The sequence below is a fragment of the Gallus gallus genome, chromosome 3 (genome assembly GCF_016699485.2).
Source record: "Gallus gallus isolate bGalGal1 chromosome 3, bGalGal1.mat.broiler.GRCg7b, whole genome shotgun sequence".
Classification (NCBI taxonomy): Eukaryota; Metazoa; Chordata; class Aves; order Galliformes; family Phasianidae; genus Gallus; species Gallus gallus.
In genome coordinates, this window is record NC_052534.1 from 26343342 (window position 1) to 26359700 (window position 16359).

The following is a 16359-nucleotide window of genomic DNA, read 5'->3' on the forward strand; positions in this document are numbered from 1 at the left end:
CAGTCAGTATGACAATGAGAAGGCTCTTTTGTTTGGGGCCATTTGTACAAGACAGGGAGCTTTAAGTGCCTTGTACCAGTAGAGTCTGTGGTTCACACGCAGCAGTCAACAGCAGAGATATTCTAATATGCAATTCCACAGCACTGGCAGTACAAGTTCAACTGTATTTGAGGATTATCAAAAAAAAAAAAAAAAGTTCTCTGGAATAGTTAGGGCAATACAATTGTTCAGCATGGACGAGATCTGAGATGCAATTGGATTACCAGATTCTGGATTACAGTAAACTAATCCATATGTATTTTCACAGAGCTCTCGCAGGAGCTCTAGCCAGACTCAGCCCTGCATCAGGTCTGCTCAAAGGGGACTGACCTTTTCCTCACACAAGACTGCTCTGCACCAAGCTCACAACCACCACTCAGCATCACATGGGAGAAAGAATCACCAACTGCATTTCTTTCAGCTTGCTTGATTATTCAGATAAGAATCCATTTCTCCAAACGTTGAGGGTGGAGAAAGCATTTGTTTTCAGGGCTGACATTTGCCCAGACTGACAAGAAGGCTGGTGGCCTGCAAACAGTTTGATAAAGAGATGATATAGGAGTGGAAGAGGAATCTGTTAGATTTTGCCTTGTCTGACATAACTGGCAGGATAAACCACAAAAACAAAACTGGGAGTTGGCTACCAACATCAGCAGCAGATAAAGCTCTTCAATTTCTGTGCTGAAATTGTGTTAACCTTCATAAATGTCTATCTCATCTCCCCATGAAGTCATTCGCTTCTGTACGTGATTATTGGCTCTGTAACACACTAGTGACAACCAAGATGTGGTTGTGTTGCCTTGGGCAACATTGCTTGATTTCTGTTTTTGAAGTCAGTGTATCTGCTCTGCCTACTAATTATAGTTTTGTACTTACAGTTCAAATAATGATATTTAAAAAAAAAAGAAAATAGAGAGTGAGAGTTGAATTGCTAATATGGAAAAGCAGCTACATTGTTTTGCCTTGGGTTTCACGATACCATTTTGACAAGAACAATATGCTCATTTCTCAGATGTTACACATATTGGGTGGCCTGGGATTAACCAGCTACAGATTTGGGTTTTCCTGCTTACTCAGATTTTCCCTAGCCATCTATGAAGTTAAAATGAAAGCCTCAGGTGTGTTAGGTTCTGTGAGAGAAGCTTGTCTGAACATGCACAAATGAACGCAGAGATAATAAAGGGAAGGGGAGGCCTATGACACCTTGCCCCAGCTCCTCCCAGGCCCATCACAGGAGACATCAGAACTGATCTCTGCCAGCCTGGTTGAGCACAGAAGCATAAGTGCAGGCAGAAACACAAAGCAAGGACTCTAAAGAAAAGACTCCCTGCCCAGGACCCACCCCGGCTGTCTCAGAAGGGACTGAGATCCAATGGGTAGGTGCTAAAACCATGAACAATGGCTGATGACTCAACAGCACATCACCCTTTGAATGGAGAAGGGTTGCTTGTCAGGGGTTGGGGAACAGTAGAGGAAGTGGGGGAAGAGCATTTCAGGGTCGCACAAGACATTATGGGATGATGAGGGAAGACACCAGAAGTGAAAAAGGGGTGGATTTATGTGACTCAGGAGTAAATAAACATGACAAAAATAGAGGGGCAAAGGATTATAAAATGTTGGTTATACGTAAACAGGTATGTGGTTGGTACAGCTGGCTGGCCACATCCAGCACCTGATTAGCATTGCCTGTGCCACCTTATAAAAGAATTTTTTCAGAGGTGAGGATCTCTGTTCTTGATTCATGTGCCTGTATAGGAATCTGAGAGCCAGCAACAGAAGATCATGAGTGGGAGGAATATATGCCCGCAATGCCAACATCTGCAGTGGGTGCAGGGGGTGTGCAAGAGCCAGCAGAGACTAGCAAGTAAATAGTTAACCTGGGAGCCAGAGGTGCCTCTAGGGTCAAGAACATAGGAGCCAAGGGAGTCCTGTGATCAGCTCCATGCATGTGTGTACATGTGCACGTGTGCAACAGTGATGCAGTGTGTACCAGATGCTGGACTGGGGCTGCAGCCTCAGGATGCAGCCCATGATACTGTGTTTCTAGAGTGTTCTGTGTGCCTTTGGAACCTGTGCAACTGGTGACGTATATATGTGGGGTGCACATGTGCTCCAAGTGCATGTGCTTACCGGGCATATACAGTATGCTCTGCTGCTGGTTGGACCTAGGCACATGCAGTAGCTTCACCTACCTCAGGCCACTGCAACTATTACAGTGTATTTTCCCCTAGCAAGGTGTATTTTTCTGAATTATTACTACTCACATAGAAATTGTTGGCACTACTACATAACACAAGTATGTTCTATAACATACTGTATTTCCAAAAGAGAGCTCTATACAAGAGTCACTGCTTCAGCACTTTTATCTTCTTAAGTCCATTCTCGCCTCTAAAAATAAGGTAGTACAATGGCTACTATATTAATGAGCCTCTGGAACTTACATCAAGACTATTTAACTGGGGACAAAGTAACTTCACAGTTACAACAAAGAGAATAATCTATTTTCCACAGGAAAGAGCAGATGTGTTCACTGTTCATGAGCAATTGCCTCACCAGGAATCATGACAGACCTCCTATCTCTTCAATTATTCACCATCAGAGCCAGGAGCCACAGCCCTTAAGAGATGAGAACTAGACACTAAACACAGAGAAGACTCTGCCTGAGGAGTGTGCAGCCTATATAAACAGGAAAGGAAACGCAGGCAGGGAGAGGCAGAGTGCCTTTCCCTAGGTCATGCACCAGATCCTTGACAAAGCCAGAAATAGAGCTCTGGCTTCCTGAGCCCCCTCCATCCCGGCCCACCTGGCCTCCCCTGTGGTTAGGGCACAGACAGCAAGCTCATGCAGCAGCGCTGCTTCACACGTCGGTAGAGAACAGATCAGCAGCAGCCTCACAGGAGCTGCATGTGTACTCTTTTCAGGAACAGCAGTTTCAGGCAGAAAGAGTTAGGCCAGGAGGTATTACATAGTAATAACAGTATTTCAATATTCTTTGCTCCCAATTGGTTGTCTATACATTTCTGGATAGCATTTGAGGGATTTTCTTTTCCTCACTAATCCATAGGTTCTTCTCCCATGTATGGTAGTTATTTTTAATCACCAGACAGCACCACAGAATTTAGTTAAAAATACGAGTTTTTCTTAGAAGTCACTCAACACCAACAAAAACACACCACAAGAAATCACTCTATTAGGCAAACATCAAACCAAATATATGACATTATCATATCACCTTGCAATTACTTCATCCTGGAAGTGATTCTTAGGTAAGCAACTTATTTGAAGCAGAAAGAATCGTTCTCTACATATTTAGCATAATTACACTTGCAGTCTCCAAAATTCACAAAGAAGTCCAAAGTCTGTTTATCCACAAGCAAAAGTCATCAGGAATCCAGATCCAAATAAGCACTTCTGGGCTCTTTTCCTATGAGATGCAGGGCAGCGGTTGACTTTGGTAAGTTACTCCCAAATCAGAACTGTAGGCAATGGAGTCTCATTCAAGGTCGGCATCTGCATCACTCCAAGCAGCATATGTACTTGCTGCTCTACTGCATGCACTGCATATCTGGTGGCGTTAACACAATACAAAGTAGATGGCGTGGTTTCAGTTTTCTTATGCCTACCACAGCAGAAGATTTGGAGAAGGGGTTGAACCAAAGCCTGAAGAACTTCTAAAGGCGGTTTGCTCTTAAGCCTCAGGGTTTCTTCCTCTTCTAGAACTAGTGCACCCAAGCTCAACAAAATTATTGTTTGAGATGATTATATGTGTGTTATTCAGTGGTCACATTCTCTCTTGGCAGTAACAACAGGTAACATAAAGCATAACATTTGTGGACTCACAGTGCCTTGGGCTGGCTGTCTCCAGGAAAGGGAGAAGGCTTACATCACCCCATCCCTGCTCCTGTCCTCTCTGCAAGATGCATCTCCCCACACACTACACAGAAACTCATTGAATGAGTCAATGGTTTAAGATGCACTACTTCTACTTGGTTAAATCTTATGATTCTCCTCCAAAAATAAATAAAATCAGGCAACACTAGGGCTGAAGAATGAAGGACTGCATGTTTCAATTATGTACATGCAGCCTGGAGAAAACCAAAGTAAATGAATAATGTTACACCTGGGCAGTTAGCTGCACATGCTGGCTATTAGCACAAGGCTGTCAGCCAAGTGCCATTAACCTCCAAGGCAAATCATGATTAAACCATAACACCCAACCTGTCATGTCTCATTGTTTCATTAACACAGTTCTGGAAAGCCTCTAATAAAGTCAGGGAAACTGTTGCCTCAGAATTAGCAGAGATTACAAGATTTTGCACGTGGATACTGAAGAGAAGAAAAGGAAGTTTATCACAATCATTTTAAGAGCATTAGAGATAACAGCGATAATTTTGCTTCTGATCTAAAGCCCACTGAAGTCAGCAAGCAGGCCCCTACTCTTTCCCTCTGAAATAGCGATTATTATAAATATTCTCCCCCACTCATTCCTTAAATTAAATTAGAAGTTGCTCAGCCCAGAAGAAATCTGTAATGCATGTACCAAAATATTTGCATGGCTGACAAGCTCTGTCTTTGATTCTTCATGAAAGGCATATAATTGCATTTAATGTAATTTATTTGTCATTAAAGAAATAAGCTTTGATCCAAACATCCCAACAGAGATCCAAGAAACTAAAACTTCAGGTCTATTTTAAAAGCATTGTGCATTTAACATTCATTCCTTATCTTACTAGGAAATTTATTCCCTGGGAGATTATAGAAATATAAAAAAGGGGGAAAAAAGTTATGCTTATGTAACTCTATTAATGCCTCAAATTACAGCTGGGCCAGTTTTGTTTGTTTTGTTGTTCTTGGTTTTAAGAAGAGAAATTGTCATATAATTCAAACCAAAATCTAGCGACAATTATGGTCAATACCACCATCCTAGAAAGCTTAGATAGCACCAAACCATGTACTCCTCTCATGCTTCACTCTGTCCCAGTCCCAACTGGCAGCTAACAAAAAAGAATTCGATGAGGAAAAGTAGAAGTTTTATAAGCATAATGGAAATACTGCTGTGACAGACTTTAGCAACAGTGGCAGTTTGTCTGCATTTAAATAGCTCCCTGAAGCATGAGCATGGGCAACACAAGCCTTGCACTCCCAGTCATGAGGGAAGAACCAGCATATCTGGTTTTATTGTTGTTCTGTACTGTTGGGTGAAGGCAGCAGGGGGCAGGACTCATCTGCTTTCTTTATTTCCTTTCTTGCTTTAATCAAGGCATTAGCAAAACGAACACTCCAGAAGGTGATCAGCTGAGCAACAATAAACAAATAATCAAAAAGCAACATTCTGTAATAGAAAAGTTTCTCTCCTCCCCTCACACACCAAATGCCTCCCAGAAACCTTCTGATATTCATCCTCCAGAACCTGGGCCCTGGTGAGGTATCCATGCCAAGGCAAGACAAGGGACAAGTTAAAAAAAAAAAAAAGCAGCAAATTCTACGCTGTGATTGTGAAATAATTCAGATCATCTAATTTCCTATTACTCATTTAAAATATTTGTTTTAGAAGGAGGAAAGTTACTTAGAAGTCATGACTGTATTTAAAAAGAAAAAAAAGCTTTAAAACCACAGCAGTTTGATTTTCAAACTAGTTTTTAACAGGTGAAAAAAATCAGTTATTTCAGTGTTCAAGAAAAATCACAACACAGTCACAACACCCATAGTTGGGTTTCCCATGGATGGGATTCTCTCAGTCACATTAGTCTTGGTAGCCCAGGCAGCCTGCTTCTGACACCAAGTGCTAAGGCTAGCACAAGCATGTATAACAACACTTCATAAGATTACTCTTTCAGGGACAACACAATCCACAGCTCTGAGAATCCTGAAGCTCACAACTTGAACTCTTGTGAAGTTCCAGCACCTCTAAGCTCTTCTCAGTGTCTTAGATACTGTTAGCTTCATCTGGACTTCATATAATAAGCAAAGTCCTGTTCATCTTCTCCTTGCCTGTGGCATTAAAATACTTTCACCCATCCTTTCTCAGTGGCATCATTCCCAAGAGAAGAAGTCCAAAGCCTATCTGCTGTTAGATGTTCAGTATCTTTGAGAACCATCTCTACTCTGTTCTTAATTTCCTCCACTTCTATTCTACCTTCTCCGATACAGAGCAGCTCTTAGCTGTTTTCTTTGTTGTTGGCTTTTGACTGTTTATTCAACCATTTGAAGCCTCAGTGCAATTGGTAACAGCGCAATAAGTGGCTCTTCAACAAAACCAGTAGTGAGGAGAGTACTGGATTTTGCAGTCACCAGTTCTGCCGGGTCTAGCAGTCTTTAGAATAAACAGAAAAACAATTTATCCCTATAAGTCATCTAGTTTTTGACCGAAGGCAGGTCAGATTTGTTAGCCAGTGAATACTTGAAAGAAAATAAAACTACAGCCCTGAAGCAGAATCACTGGCATAAGTTCTTCTGCCTTATTACGTGAGTTTTTACAATGCTATTTTGAGTTATTATTCATGTGAAGATCCTCTTATTCTAACCAGGCAGAAACTGGAATTATGCTGTAAGCACAAAGCTAGCTTAGAGTACTTGGACTGTAGTTCAGTTTGGGCACAGTGAATTTAACTTCTAGAATATCTGTGTTAATTTATCCCTATCTCACAAATGGTCTCACACAATCGCCAGGTTCCTAAATACAAAAATCCTCTCTGGAAATCTTGTTTTTCATCTGTTTTTAAGCAACAGCCAGTATGTCTTTGAGCATGTCCCAAGAGGTAAACTTGGGTTTCTTGTCCCCAAATGAAAGGACAGATTTAGCTGCTTCTGCAGGCATTTTCCACTCCTTTCCTCAGATTCATTGCGAACTCTCTGGGGACAAGACTACAGAACTAGATGAGGAAATCATGTGTGTAAGGATGTGATGGGGGAAGGGAGATGGAAATATCAGGGTATAAACTGCACTCCCCTCATTCCATGATGACCACTGGTCAGATGTTATGGGAGAATCAACAGGCTCAGAGCTGCAGTCAGACCAAGCAGTAGCTTAGGAATAACTTTGTGGAATTGTCAAGTCCAGGCAGAGAAATAAAATACAGCTCCAACAGAAGAACCCTGATAAGAAAAGAGTGTCAGCTCCACAGAGTCAGGATTATGATACTGGGACAATTTCAAGTTCTTCGAATCTGACCCCAACAGAGGACACCGGAAAAGTTGGAAAGCTTGCTTATATGTAGAGAGTGAAGGACCAAACATTCAGCATAGTCTTTAGGGAACAGTTGTAGCTGTGACAACATTTTAGAAAGCTGTAGACATCCAGCCACAGATGTAGAGATAAAGCATTCATAGCATGCATTCTAATAATTTCTGTTTATACAGCTTAGACAAAAAGTAACTAAAACTAATTCCTTTTTGTGTGGGAATCTGCTCTGGTTTGACTCAAAGGTCATTTTTAAGTCTGTGTTCATTTACAGTGCTAGACAAATATTTGTCAAATATACAGGCTGCTGGTCTCATTTGAAAGATAAAGGTTATGGAGGAGGAGGGGAGGAAAAAAAACAGGCAGCCAGGACAGAACACAAAACTGAATGAACCTTAAGGAAGAGCATCCGTCTACCAGAACAAGGCACTCCTGCTAGCAGACACCGCCACCTTTTGGGGAACAGCTCGAGAGGCTGAGCATAGAAGAGAGAATTTCAACTTTCTTGTAAATTTCCCGTCTTTGTTCTGTATTTGCCCGAACGTCAGCATCTAATCGATTCAATTCTCAGCTAACTGCCAGCAGAGGAAAAATGATCATCTATAAGAGACACCCTGAAAGCTGCTAGTTTCTTTTACAGAATCTCTCTCAAAAAAACCATGTGCTTTTACACTGTAGTTCATTCACTTCTGCTGTTGCCATTATTTTTGAATCTCTTAGCCACCATCAGCCAAACTTGACAAAGGGAAAAATATCTCAGATAAAATTCCAGTTTTATTTCGGAGAAGATGAGTTACCCTCAAGTCCATGCCTCATTAGCAGAGAGCAGAGGAGGAAAGTGTTACATGCCTTCATGGTAGCAACCAGTCAGCCAGTTTGGTCATAGTCAATGCAAATACATTTTCTTATATCAGACCCTCCCGATGCTTTTTTAGCACCAGAATTGCAACAACTGATCTTAAGATATTTATTTCAGATTAACTTGAAGTGTCTTAGTAAAGGACATTCCTAAAACTCCTGCTATTGGAGCGGCTACAAACTCAGTACCTCTGAATTAAGGATTGAGGCCATGATCATTTTCTACCCCCTACAGGCTCCTGTAATAGTATGCTCCTACCACCACAGCAAACATCTTTGAAAGGCACCACAACATTGGTAAGCCAACAAGAATCAATCAATTAACACCCTTGTTCTCCTGGATGGGAGCAGGAAGAAGCATTTTCTCCATTGGAATTACTGTAGCAGAACTGACAACAGAAAGCAAGCTGAAGAACACTGTCAGAAATAGGTGACACTCAAAGGCGTGGATTTAAAATCCTTCTTCATCTCAGACACCGAAGCACAATCAAACAGAGCTGATCCCTAGTTTCCAGTAGTTCATTAAGAAGCAACAAATAACACGATCCTATACAAGACAGAAAGTATTTTAACCCCCCACAGTTCTCAATTTGAAGGTAAGTAGGCTTACTCTGTGAAGATGTCCCTGAATAGAAGTTATGCTGTTCTGATCTTATTGAGGTGTTTACAACACTCCTCTGGGTTGCCTTTGTATCCTCCATGCACTGGTTTACTCCTATTGCAAAAGGAGTATTTGGATAGCCCAGAAACACAGATAGATGTAAGAATCACTCCTCTGACCTCAGGATATGTTACAGAATTGGGGGGGGATCGTAGGGAGAGGGGTGGGGGGTGGAAATCAGGCTCCCTGGGAACATTCCCACAGGAGTTAAAGCAGACAAGCACTTAACCCCACAGAAATATTCAGATGCATTTTCTCCTTAAGAAAAACAACAAAACCAATAAACCAATAAGCTAATCACCAAAACGTATCAAGACAGACTTATTAACAGCAGGACAGTAGAATGCTTTGTAAATTAACCATACTGACTTTTTGTCACCTTAGATCACAGAGGAGGACTTACTGTTTTGTTAATGGTAACAAAACACAAAGCAAAAATCCTTGACAGTTGAATTAACACTTTCTGCCCAGAATTAGGCTGGATAACAAGTCTACCAACCCAACTCATCAGCGCAGTCAAAACAAACATCACAGCATCAATTTAGCCAAAGATAACATTTTGTCCAAATGTCTTCTTGTTCCTGTCAGATAACTAAGATATTACTCAAAACATTAAAGTAGGTATGATTTTGTGTTGTACGTGATCAGTTAGGAGATATAGAATGCTATATACTAGAACAGGGCAAGATTCCTTATTGGTATTAAGGTTGTTGAATGTCAAAACTCCTCTAAAAAAAAATCATTCTAATCTGGTCATTTGCCTCCTTGCAACTCTGCTTTGCTGTGTTAAAGTACAGTTCCTGAAAGATTTTGTCTCTTCCCTAACCCTCCATCAGCTTTCCTTGTATCCAAAAGAGAAAGCGGGAGGAAGAAGTCACCTAGGGGACAAATGCCTGCCCGTGGGTGAAAAATGACATAAAAGTTTAAAATTAGTTCGAAACTTTCTAGTGTTTCTTCTAAAAAGTTAACCAACGTTTTAAAAACGATGTACAAGCAGAGGTCCACTACAAAGCACAAATGTTTGCCAGGAGGACTGTGAGTGAGAAGCACTTCTAAGCACAGTGCAGCAGTTGGAAGCTTCCAAGAGAGGGCAGTCTTAGACTAGTAATGATTCACTGAGGGCTTCGTTGTTACTCCTGTTTCCAGTCTCATCTCACCCTATGTATCTAAGGAGAGTGGTTTTTAAGTAACATCATCCTCAATAAATAAATAAAAAAATGGAGTCTAGGTCAACATTAATTACCTGGCCTCTCACAAGCTTGAAAGGGGAGGGAAACATTTCTCTTTCACAGAAAAGGACAGCATCCTGTGTAGGGATCTCAGTTCAAGAGAAAGTGTGTAGTTAGGCACATGCTCATCTTAAATAAATGATTAATTCTACAGCAGTCGACAGCACTTTCCCTTGCTTCTGAGTTCACCAGCAGGAAGACTGGTGTGAGAGGCAATTGCTCAGATTCTGCAAGACCAAATACCAGTGCAGGGGGGGGAAATGCAATTTATACAGCATTTCCCTGTAAAGACAGAAGTTCTACCAGATTATTTTAAAGTCACTATCAAACAGCTTTTCTATGCAAGCCCTGTTGCCTGTTTTCACTTTTAAGCAGAGGCTTTACTACTTAAATAACTGGAAATAGAAAGCCATAGCAGATCAGAGTCTTCCTTGCCTTTATTCAGACCCTTATTAAGACTACCTGGAAGAGTCAACTCAAAACACAGCCTGATACTTCCCTTCTCACCAGAGAGCAGAGGCTTCTGGAAAGAAGCAAAGCTTTACACTGAATCCCATTGCTTCCAGCCTCTCCATACCTTTAAGTCATCATTTCAATAGTGAGACCCAACAGCTTATGCTCCAGCTGACTGATGGTAGTTACAAGGTCCTGGAGAAACCTCATGTCTTGTGTGGTTACCCTCAACATTCATAAGGCAACTTGAATGGAAATAACTCCCATAAAGTATTTATCTCTACTTAGACCAATGCTAAGTAGAAGTGCACAAAATAGCACCCAGAGCTCTGGGGAACAAGGGGAGCAGTAAAATATAACAACAATCCTAAGGGCAGAGGCCTAGTCAATCCTTTAGGAGCACTGGAGGAACAGCTGAAGAAATGAAGGATGAAAGAATAATTGTGAGCATGAATCTACTTTACACCACTTAAGTAACAGCATCCTGATTTATACACAGTTGTCTTGAGAGTGCTTTTTCATTCAGCTACACACAGCCATACCTTGCCCTACAAGACATAGCAGCTGTGGCATTTCAGGTGGCAGACACAGGTGTGTTTACTCCAATCACTGAAACTGAGAGAATTCTGTTCCTTCAACCAGAATGACCTTCAGCATCTCAGAGATACACCTCATCTCTGCTCATCAGCAAAGACAACTTCATGTGAATGCTTGGAAGAGAGATAGAGAAAAAAATCATCAGTGGGAACCTAAGCTGGTTAAAGAGGTCACGCTTTCTTCTTCTCTCCAATAACACTAACCCATAGGGGCATCAGGGTTTTCAGATATTTCTGCAATGTGAAGTTAGGTTAAAGACTGGGGGGGGGGAGCAGCATGGAAGCTTTTGGAATACAACAGTAATCATAGAATCATGGAATCTCAAGGTTGGAAAGGACCTACAAGATCATCTGGTCCAACCACCCTTCCATTCCCATTGGTACCACAAGCCACTAAACCATATCTCGTAGCTCCTCATCCAGACACCTCTTGAGCACTGCCAGGGACAGCGACTCCACCACTTCCCTGGGCAGCCATTCCAGCACCTGACCACTCTCTGAGAGAAAAAGTTTTTCCTTATGTCTAATTAAACCTCTTCTGGTACAACTTGTGGCCATTTCCTTGGGTCCTGTTTGTTGCATGGGAGAAGAGATAATAATACAAAGGGAAAGGTTTCTCAGCCAGAATGAGAAATTCTTAACTAAGATTTTAAGGCTGTAAAAGAAAGCAAACAAGGGCTTATCTTCTCACTTTACTTGCTGAAGTACACAGAAAAGAAAGCCCATTCAAACAAACAAACAAAAAAAACCCTTCCAGCTTCTACTGCTGACAGACAGACAAAATGGGGAACACTCAACTCAAATTAAAGTCACTACTCGGGGTGAACATCCGGGATTCTGTGTGTCTGTAATGAGACTTGACAGCTATAGTATCCCAACAGCCACTACAATAGTAACATCCAAGCACGCAAGCCAGAACAGCTAACCCAGCTACCTCTGAGGTTAACAAAATGGTTTTCTCTACTTTCAGTGAAAGTTGCCCTCATGCTGCAGCCTGGTCTATCTTCCTGGTAAGGTCCCTGGAAGAATGCACTGCTTCAGTTTTCTTCATAACAACAAGGAACTACAAGTCTCAAGAAATCACAGCTTTTAAGAAACCAGATAATCATCTCAGTAACACCTACCCAAGTTGTGCATTTCAGTTAGTTTAAAAGGAGGGCAATCCATACAGTGCTAAGCAACTACAAGTTCCCGAGCTCCAAATGAGAAGGAACCCATAAAGCATGAAGTTTGTTAGCCTCAGCATAGCATTATTAACCACTTGGATTTTTATTTATTTATTTTTTTTAAAGGAAAAGGCAAGAATGCAACACTTACACAGACACTGCATCCCTGCAGACAAGTTAAAGTGCCTGGCTTTTAAACATGCAGCACAAGACAAAATTAGCCCTTGAACAACTAAAGCATAGACAAAAGGGAAATTCAAGAACATTACAGTAACTTAGGCCAAATCAGTCCTGGAAAATACAGATATTTAAGTAGTCTGGGATTCTTGGGATTAGGCTCCTTTAAAGAGCCCAAGCCCACACCTGGCAGTGATCAACTACATCCCACTTACAAGCATTTACACAATCAGCCCCTACCTACCAGTGCTGAGAGTGAGGACAAGCCACATATACGGTCAATCAACTCCTTTTTACTCCCTAGTTTTGTGTATATAGGAGTCATCACCATAACTGTAACACAACAGGGAGCCCATCTCATTCCACATAATCTACAAAGCAGTTTACAATGCCGAAGGCAACAGGCGGAACCTTCAACTGCGCTAGAGAAAAGCGTTGAACTAAAAACGGCATCAGAAGTCCTGAAAATCTCTCCTCCCCCCTAAAAAAAAAAACCAACCAAACACAAAACCCACCACCAAAAAGTACGTGCAACATACCTGGAAGCCGGCTGCTCATCGCTGCTAGCGACAGTAGCAATAGCCTTCAAATCTGTCCTAAAAATTTCAGAGCAGAAGCACCCGGTCCAGAGCAACAGTAACCCACAGCACCACCAGCAGAAAGGCACCCAACCCAGCCACAGACAACCCCCCGCTCACTGAAATCACGTGTGCGGGACCCCTCCACCTGCCGCTGCTGACGCCGAGTGCCTGGGCAGGGAGCACACCTGAGCACACAGGTGCTGCCCGCCCACCACCGCAGCTCGGTGATTCTTTTTATATAAGATAATTCTTTTTTCTGCTATCCCACCTCGCTCCCCTCATAACTGCTTTGCAAATCGCTCTTCCAAAAATACAGGTTTCTTACCAGAGCAACACTTGTGCCAGAATTCCGTGGCTAGAAATAAGGAAAATTAAAGAGCACGCAAACCACCTGCAGCATCCCCTCCCCTCCCTTCCCCTCGTTACAAGGAGTATCAGACCGCTCACCCGTACGTTTTACTGAGGATCTCCAAGGTTTCTTTGTCGCACGTTGTTGGGGACAGCGGGTAACTCCTCCTCGCCCAGCACTCCCATCGCTCGCAGCCTGTCCTTCTGAGCAGCCTTAGGGCACCCCGGTGGGGCCGGGCTTGGGCGAGGCTCCTGGCGGCTTTCTCAGTGCCGTGCCGGGATGGGGCTGCCGTGTCTGTCCCGGGACCGCCGGAGCTCCCGTGCCCGTTGTGGAGCTGCTGAGATGGGACGGGTGGAGAGCTGCTCCGTAACCTCCCCTCCTCCCTGCCTGCTGAGGCAACGTGAGCAAGTGCAGGGCTCTCACAGTTCCTTTGCTCAGTGTCGCCGGTAACGTTCGGTGTAATGTGGTTTTAATTTTGCTCAGCGGAGGCAATGAAAGCATACAGTCTTACCGCTGTGTTCCCCTTCTTTCTGCTGGGGGTTATCTGACCTGCTGAACTTCGCCTCGTTGGCATTCAAAGTAGTGGATTGTTTTCAGGCATGATCTTCTCTGTTGCACTTCTTGTCCCCTCTTCCTCTCTTGTTCGCTTTCTGTTGCAATGAGTGTAAGAGTAGAGGAGGCTTTGGTCCAGATTTATTAAGCTTACGTACATGTAAGAGCTCGTTTAAGCTTAAAACATAAATCTGAGGTCTGAAGGCACAAATTAACTGAAAAGAGCCCATGCAAAATCTTTGCAGCACAGCTGACCTTCCTTGCAGCCCTCTAAAACACCTCAGCTGTGATCTTTAGAAAAAAACTCTGGCTAGAAAGCCCCCAAAGGAGTTTGCTAAATACGAATCAGGTTTGCTTACCTAGCAGGGTGATGCCTTCCCTTCCCTTCCCTTCGAGGTTTGCCCTTTCATTTGCTTCAGCCACCCTCATTAGAGGCGAATAAGAAAATTAAGTGCTGTGAAATGTGGTCTTACAAATTAGCAAACGTTTTGTTTTGGTGAGTTAGTGACTCCCAGCTCAGGTACCCATAAAACAACTGTTAGATGCCAAACATACAAATACATATAATATCACACCACTATTTTAAATTTCTTTAATCTTTAATTTGGGGCTCTTCATGGGGACCTCTGAAACCTTAGACTAGTCCTTTTTCTTTGACCCTGAAGGTTAAGAAAGCTTTCTCTGCCTACTGTGGTGTTCTTGAAACCAAACCAGCTGTAAAACACTGCCTACTTCTAGGCTTAAAATAGCTGAAACCACCAAGTTTCCTGTGGTTTCACATAAAACCATGCAGTCTGTGATCAGTGCCTGCTGTAAAAACATGGGCAGGGGCATAGCCAGGCACCTCCCAGAAGCTCAGCCGATAGAACTTTTTCTCAGTGGCAATCTCTGTCTGTCTCTCATCCAGATGGGAATATGTTTAGAAGTATAGAATAGATGCCCGCAAGGATGACGTATCAGAAAGAAGCCTATGTATTTTTTCATTATTTTTATGATCTTAGGATACGTGTGTGTTTGGAGTATACGCATGTGGCTGGGCAGCTGTCTCTCAAGACTGCTCAGTATTACCTCACGTGTGCAGTAAATCAAATACAAAAGACTATTCTTTCTACACCTCACCAAAGAAGTTAACATCTCCAAGAGCTAGCATCAAGCAAGTATTAAAAATACTACTTCTACACAGACTCTGTGTTCTGGAACTTACAGTGGATTCACATTTGTGACAACTTCTGGTTGTCTTTTGAGTTAACAATTCCAAATGCAGATTGATACCATCTATCCTGTCTGTTAGAATCCAAAAGCCTCCAACAATGTAAAGAGGTATTCTGAGTAACTTGTCCCACTGCAAACCATATTTATATTAAAAGTTATCTACAGGAAGCATTTTCAGATCCAGCAGAAAGCAAAGGACAGGTTTCTCTCAGCCAGCGGGGTGATATTCTTAAGATTTTAGTGAGAAAAATACAGATTTGAAAGCAGTTTATTTACTGTTCTCACTCTCAGGTCATTTGGAATATAAAGTCTAATCGCTGACTTCCACAGAAATCCTAAAGCAGATGAAGGGACCACTTCTGCTGGGAGTAGAGGAACTGTAGCTTATTAAAGCTATCCTTCATTTGTTTTTGATCTAGTTGTCTAAATCTGTGTATGTTGGTGATATCTATAGCAAGCAACCTCACTTTACTTGGTCAAATTTCCTTTCAATGAGATTGTGTCATAGCTCATCTCAGTCTTCTGTGGATTTTTGCCTAAATGACAATTGGACATTCCTTGTAACCCTTCACAGCTTCAGAAATACAGACACTGTGGAAGTGCAAGAAGATCCTGTGCTCTGTACTTATCCTGCACTGACAGGAAAACACTCAGTCGCTAAATGTGGATGTGAAATATCCTTTTCTCTACTATCTTGATTCAGACAGCCTTGTATGCAGCAGTGGTTTTGTGAACACATTGTGTTCACCCAAGAAATACAACGTTGACTGATGCCAAACTCATCACAGATACAGGCCTGAGTGAGGGAGACTACATCCCTTTCATCATTTTAAACCCTGACCTGAGTGTTTGCTTCATCTTTTGGTAACCTGCCTGGTTATCAAATACCCTTCAGGTTATTTTCCTGTTCAGAGCACAGTGCAAAGGGAAGGGAGACTGAGACAAAAATTATTTAATGAAACAGTCAGGCATATGTATGAGGATATGCGGATGAATTATGTTCTAACATCACTGGAAGGGTCAGGATACTGTAGTTACTTTAACCTGACATACCATATGGTAGATGACTTTTCATCTTTTCTTAGTTAGAAATATCTTGTTCTATGCAATTAAAGTAACGTTGAAAAAGTCTCATCTCACTAGACAAAATGCCTTTTTATTGGGGCTATATTTGGTATCTTTCCTTATCACTGTGGAGACTTCAGAAATCGTGACACCTCAATTACTAATAAGGTATGTGTTTGCCAGTGCCTGCTGGTTTATTGCTGGTTGAAGAGTACCACAGCACAGAGGGGAACATTTCTAT

The 16359-nt window shown here is 42.2% G+C and overlaps 1 protein-coding gene across 6 annotated transcripts in view; it reads right to left on the reverse strand.

Annotated features, from left to right (window-relative positions):
* LOC101751252 overlaps positions 1–16359 on the reverse strand; it is a 75641-nt gene that overhangs the window by 21338 nt on the left and 37944 nt on the right. The window contains exon 6 of one of the 6 annotated variants that reach the window (XR_005858715.2): positions 13394–13939. The exons of 4 other annotated variants lie outside the window; for them this stretch is intronic. The gene's annotated coding sequence lies outside the window, so the exon portion shown is untranslated. Of the gene's footprint in view, positions 1–13387; positions 13940–16359 lie in introns of all 6 variants that reach the window. One more of the 6 variants, XR_006938814.1, reaches the window with a different exon arrangement.